Source organism: Arachis stenosperma, chromosome 3, assembly GCF_014773155.1.
Source record: "Arachis stenosperma cultivar V10309 chromosome 3, arast.V10309.gnm1.PFL2, whole genome shotgun sequence".
Classification (NCBI taxonomy): domain Eukaryota; kingdom Viridiplantae; phylum Streptophyta; class Magnoliopsida; order Fabales; family Fabaceae; genus Arachis; species Arachis stenosperma.
This window is the reverse complement of record NC_080379.1, coordinates 82,901,057-82,907,897: the sequence shown is the minus strand read 5'-3', so window position 1 is coordinate 82,907,897 and position 6,841 is coordinate 82,901,057.

Genomic DNA, 6,841 nt, shown 5'->3' with positions numbered 1-6,841 from the left:
CTTGCAAGTTGTGAAATGGAATAGGAATGGCATTTTCTACAGTGTCTGCGTCCTTTGGTGCTTCTTCCTGTGAGCTAGCATTTTCTTCCTCAGCCATGTCCTGTATACCTGTTTCTTCCTCAACATCTTCTATTTCCACTACCTCTTCAGCTGAGGCGTGTTCAGGTAGGTTTGGCTCTTCCAGATTTCTCTCTTGCAATGTGGTTCCGGACCTTAGGGTGATGGCATTAATGCCACCCTTTGGATTGGGTAATGGTTGAGAGGGGAGTCCACCAGAGCTTGAAGACTGGTTATTAGAGTTGTTCAGTGATCCAATTTGTGAGACAAGGGCTTGCAAAGTAGAATTCAGACCATTCATAGTAGAAGTGAGGTTGTTTTTCATTGCCTGTTGTCTTCGATCAATAGATTGTAGTAACTCATCGTTAGGAGATGAAGAGGGATAAGTGATCTGAGAGGTCTGCTGAGGTGCTTGAGGCTGTCTTAAATGAGGTGTTCTGTAGGCTTGATTCTGATTCTGCTGCCTGAAGTTGTTATTGTTATTCCACCTCTGATTTTCATTGTTATCTCTGCCTCCTCTGTTATGATTGTCCCTCCAACCTTGGTTAGAATTATCCTGCCATCCATGGTTATAGTTGCCACCTTGATTGTACCCTTGATTAGGGTGGTCATAGAAGTTATGAATGGCTGCTACAGTGTGGTCTACCGGTTGAAGTTGCGGACACTCATCAGTGTACTGACTGTAATCTGCACAGATTCCACATACTCTTTGTGGAACCAACTGCTGGCTGTGCTGTGGTGGAAAAGGCTGAACTTGCTGAGGCTGTTGTTGACTTAGCTACATCTGTTTCAGCAAGTTAGTCATTTCACATAATAAGCTCTGAGCTATAGCAGCGGTCTCTTTGCTAGTGGATACCTCTGCAACAGCTCTTGACCGACTTTGTTTCTGCCTCTGATTCCTGGTAGATTCAGCTAAGTTGCTGAACAATTGCCATGCTTCTTCTGTAGTCTTGTACTTTTTTATAGACCCATTGCTAGCACCTTCCAATGTGGTCCTATCTTGAGATTTCATGCCTTGTGTAAAGTAGATGAGTAACACTATCTTGTCAATCATATGGTGTGAACATGCTTCTAAAAGATTATTGAAGCGTTCCAAGTATTCATAGAGAGTTTCAGATTCATCCTGAACGATCATGGACATGTCTTTCCTCAGTTTATCCGCAACCTCAGCTAGAAAGAATTTCTTCAAAAATTCTCTTCTAAGCGTATCCCAGTTGGAAATAGTCGTTCCGGGTTGAGTGTAGTACCACTGCTGCACGAAATTGTGATCTCTACTTTTCACAACTCAAACAATCCCCGGTAATGGCTCCAGAGACTTGGTGCTCAATACCATGGTCTAATCATAATTTCACAACTTCGCACAACTAACCAGCAAGTGCACTGGGTCATCCAAGTAATAAACCTTACGCGAGTAAGGGTCGATCCCACGGAGATTGTTGGTATGAAGCAAGCTATGGTCACCTTGTAAATCTCAGTCAGGCAGATTCAAATGGTTATGGATGATATATGAATAAAACCTAAAGATAAAGATAGAGATACTTAAGTAATTCATTGGTGGGAATTTCAGATAAGCATATGAAGATGCTTTGTCCCTTCCGTCTCTCTGCTTTCCTACTGTCTTCATCCAATCCTTCTTACTCCTTTCCATGGCAAGCTGTATGTTGGGCATCACCGTTGTCAGTGGCTACAGTCCCGTCCTCTCAGTGAAAATGTTCAACGCGCTCTGTCACAGCAAGGCTAATCATCTGTCGGTTCTCAATCAGGTTGGAATAGAATCCATTGATTCTTTTGCGTCTGTCACTAACGCCCAGCCTTCAGGAGTTTGAAGCTCGTCATAGTCATTCAATCCTTGAATCCTACTCAGAATACCACAGACAAGGTTTAGACCTTCCGGATTCTCTTGAATGCCGCCATCAATTGTAGCTTATACCACGAAGATTCCGATTAAGGGATCCAAGAGATATACATTCAAGCCTTGTTTGCTTGTAGAACGGAGGTGGTTGTCAGGCACTCGTTCATAAGTGAGGATAATGATGAGCGTCACATAATCATCACATTCATCATGTTCTTGGGTGCAAATGAATATCTTAGAACAAGAATAAGCTGAATTGAATAGAAGAACAATAGTAATTGCATTAATACTCGAGGTACAGCAGAGCTCCACACCTTAATCTATGGTGTGTAGAAACTCCACCGTTGAAAATACATAAGAACAAGGTCTAGGCATGGCCGTGAGGCCAGCCCCCAAAACATGATCAAAAGATTCAAAGATCTAAAGATCGAAAGACTTAAATATAATAGCAAAAGGTCCTATTTGTAAAGAACTAGTAGCCTAGGGTTTACAGAAATGAGTAAATGACATAAAAATCCACTTCCGGGCCCACTTGGTGTGTGCTTGGGCTGAGCATTGAAGCTTTCATGTGTAGAGACTTTTCTTGGAGTTAAACGCCAGCTTTTGTGCCAGTCTGGGCGTTTAACTCCCATTCTTGTGCCAGTTCCGGCGTTTAACGCCGGGCATTCTTGAGCTGATTTGGAACGCCGGTTTGGGCCATTAAATCTCGGGCAAAGTATAGACTATTATACATTGCTGGAAAGCCCAGGATGTCTACTTTCCAATGCAATTGAGAGTGTGCCAATTGGGCTTCTGTAGCTCCCGAAAACCCACTTCGAGTGCAGGGAGGTTAGAATCCAACAGCATCTGCAGTCCTTTTCAGCCTCTGAATCAGATTTTTGCTCAGGTCCCTCAATTTCAGCCAGAGAATACCTGAAATCACAGAAAAACACACAAACTCATACTAAAGTCCAGAAAAGTGAATTTTAACTAAAAACTAATAAAAATATAATAAAAACTAACTAAAACATACTAAAAACATACTAAAAACAATGCCAAAAAGCGTATAAATTATCTGCTCATCACAACACCAAACTTAAATTGTTGCTTGTCCCCAAGCAACTGAAAATCAAATAAGATAAAAAGAAGAGAATATGCAATGAATTCCAAAAACATTTATGAAGATCAGTATTAATTAGATGAGCGGGGCTTTTAGCTTTTTGCCTCTGAACAGTTTAGGCATCTCACTCTATCCTTTGAAATTCAGAATGATTGGCTTCTATAGGAACTCAGATTCCAGATAGTGTTATTGATTCTCCTAGTTAAGTATGATGATTCTTGAACACAGCCACTTTATGAGTCTTGGTCGTGGCCCAAAGCACTCTGTCTTCCAGTATTACCACCGGATACATACATGCCACAGACAAATAATTGGGTGAACCTTTTCAGATTGTGACTCAGCTTTGCTAGAGTCCCCAATTAGAGGTGTCCAAGGTTCTTAAGCACACTCTTTTTGCCTTGGATCACAACTTCATTAATTTTTTCTTTTTTTTGTTTTTTTTTTCGTTTTTCTCTTTTTTTTTGTATTCACTGCTTTTTCTTTCTTCAAGAATCATTTTTATGATTTTTTAGATCCTCAGTAACATGTCTCCTTTTTCATCATTCTTTTAAGAGCCAACATTCATGAACAACAAATTCAAAAGATATATGCACTGTTCAAGCATACATTCAGAAGTCAAAGTATTACCACCACATCAAAATAATTAATCTGTTATAAAATTCAAAATTCATGCAATTCTTTTCTTTTCCAATTAAAAACATTTTTCATTCAAGAAAGGTGATGGATTCATAGGACATTCATAACTTTAAGGCATAGACACTAAGACACTAATGACCATAAGACACAAACATAGGTAAACATAAGCATAATTTTCGAAAAACAGAAAAATAAAGAACAAGGAGATTAAAGAACGGGTCCACCTTAGTAATGCCGGCTTGTTCTTCCTCTTGAAGATCTTATGGAGTGCTTGAGCTCCTCAATGTCTCTTCCTTGCCTTTGTTGCTCCTCTCTCATGATTCTTTGATCTTCTCTAATTTCATGGAGGAGGATGGAATGTTCTTGGTGCTCCACCCTTAGTTGTCCCATGTTGGAACTCAATTCTCCTAGGGAGGTGTTGATTTGCTCCCAATAGTTTTGTGGAAGAAAGTGCATCTCTTGAGGTATCTCAGGGATTTCATGATGAGTGGGATCTCTTGTTTGCTCTATCCTTTTCTTAGTGATAGGCATGTCCTCATTAATGGGGATGTCTCCCTCTATGTCAATTCCAACTGAATAACAGAGGTGACAAATGAGATAAGGAAAGGCTAACCTTGCCAAGGTAGAGGACTTGTCCGCCACCTTATAAAGTTCTTGGGCTATAACCTCATGAACTTCTACTTCTTCTCCAATTATGATGCTATGAATCATGATGGCCCGGTCTATAGTAACTTCAGACCGGTTGCTAGTGGGAATGATTGAGCGTTGGATAAACTCCAACCATCGCCTAGCCACGGGCTTGAGGTCATGCCTTCTCAGTTGAACCGGCTTCCTTCTTGAATCTCTCTTCCATTGAGCGCCCTCTTCATAAATATCTATGAGGACTTGGTCCAACCTTTGATCAAAGTTGACCCTTCTAGTGTAGGGGTGTTCATCTCCTTGCATCATGGGTAAGTTGAATGCCAATCTTACATTTTTCGGACTAAAATCTAAGCATTTCCCCCGAACCATTGTAAGCCAATTCTTTGGGTTCGGGTTCACACTTTGATCATGGTTCTTGGTGATCCATGCATTGGCATAGAACTCTTGAACCATTAAGATTCCGACTTGTTGTATGGGGTTGGTAAGAACTTCCCAACCTCTTCTTCGGATCTCATGTCGGATCTCTGGATATTCACTCTTTTTGAGTTTGAAAGGGACCTCGGGGATCACCTTCTTCATGGCCACAACTTCATAGAAGTGGTCTTGATGCACCTTTGAGATGAATCTCTCCATCTCCCATGACTCGGAGGTGGAAGCTTTTGCCTTCCCTTTCATCTTTCTAGAGGTTTCTCCGGCCTTGGATGCCATAAATGGTTATGGAAAAATAAAAAGCAATGCTTTTACCACACCAAACTTAAAAGTTTGCTCGTCCTCGAGCAAAAGAAGAAAGAAGAGAGTAGAAGAAGAAGAAATAGAGGAGATGGAGATGGCTTTGTGGTTCGGCCAAAGGGGGAGAAGTAGTATTTAGGTTGTGTGAAAATGAAGGAGTGAAGATGGGTTTATATAGGGGTGGAGAGAGGGATAGGGTTCGGCCATTATGGGTGGGTTTGGGAGGGAAAGTGGTTTGAATTTGAATGGTGAGGTAGGTGGGGTTTTATGAAGGATGGATGTGAGTGGTGAAGAGAATAGTGGGATTTGATAGGTGAGGGGTTTTTGGGGACGAGGTGTTGAGGTGATTGGCGAATGGGTGAAGAAGAGAGAGGGTGGTGGGGTAGGTGGGGATCCTGTGGGGTCCACAGATCCTGAGGTGTCAAGGAAAATTCATCCCTGCACCAAGTGGCGAGCAAAAATGCTCTTCATGCCAATTCTGGCGTTAAACGCCGGGCTGGTGCCCATTTCTGGCATTTAACGCCAACTTCTTGCCCTTTCCTGGTATTTAACGCCAGTCTGGTACCCCTTTCTGGCGTTAAACACCAGAATGGTGCCAGACTGTGCGTTAAACGCCCATTTGCTGCCCTTACTTTCGTTTAAACGCCAGCAAGATCTTCCTCCAGGGTGTGCTATTTTTCTTTCTACTTTTCATTCTATTTTTGCTTTTTCAATTGATTTTGTGACTTCCCGTGATCATCAACCTACAGAAAACATAAAATAACAAAGGAAAATAGATTAAATATAACATTGGGTTACCTCCCAACAAGCGCTTCTTTAATGTCAGTAGCTTGACAGTGGGCTCTCACTGAGCCTCACAGATGCTCAGAGCAATGTTGGAACCTCCCAACACCAAACTTAGAGTTTGAATGTGGGGGTTCAACACCAAACTTAGAAGTTGGTTGTGGCATCCCAACACCAAACTTAGAGTTTGACTGTGGGGGCTCTATTTGACTCTGTTTTGAGAGAAGCTCTTCATGCTTCCTCTCCATTGTTACAGAGGGATATCCTTGAGCCTTAAACACAAAGGATTCTTCATTCACTTGAATGATCAGTTCACCTCTGTCAACATCAATCACAGCCTTTACTGTGGCTAGGAAGGGTCTGCCAAGGATGATGGATTCATCCATGCACTTCCCAGTCTCTAGGACTATAAAATCAGCAGGGATGTAATGGTCTTCAACCTTCACCAAAACATCCTCTACAAGTCCATAAGCTTGTTTTCTGGAATTGTCTGCCATCTCTAGTGAGATTCTTGCAGCTTGTACCTCAAAGATCCCTAGCTTCTCCATTATAGAGAGAGGCATAAGGTTTATGCTTGACCCTAGGTCACACAGAGCCTTCTTAAAGGTCATGGTGCCTATGATACAAGGTATTGAGAACTTCCCAGGGTCTTATCTCTTTTGAGGTAATTTCTGCCTAGACAAGTCATCCAGTTCTTTGGTGAGCAAAGGAGGTTCATCCTCCCAAGTCTCATTACCAAATAACTTGTCATTTAGCTTCATGATTGCTCCAAGGTATTTAGCAACTTGCTCTTCAATGACATCTTCATCCTCTTCAGAGGAAGAATACTCATCAGAGCTCATGAATGGCAGAAGTAAATCTAACGGAATCTCTATGGTCTCAGTGTGAGCCGCAGATTCCCACGGTTCCTCATTAGGGAACTCATTGGAGGCCAGTGGACGTCCATTGAGGTCTTCCTCAGTGGCGATCACTGCCTCTTCCTCCTCTCCAAGTTCGGCCATGTGGGTCATGTTAATGGCCTTGCATTCTCCTTTTGGATTCTC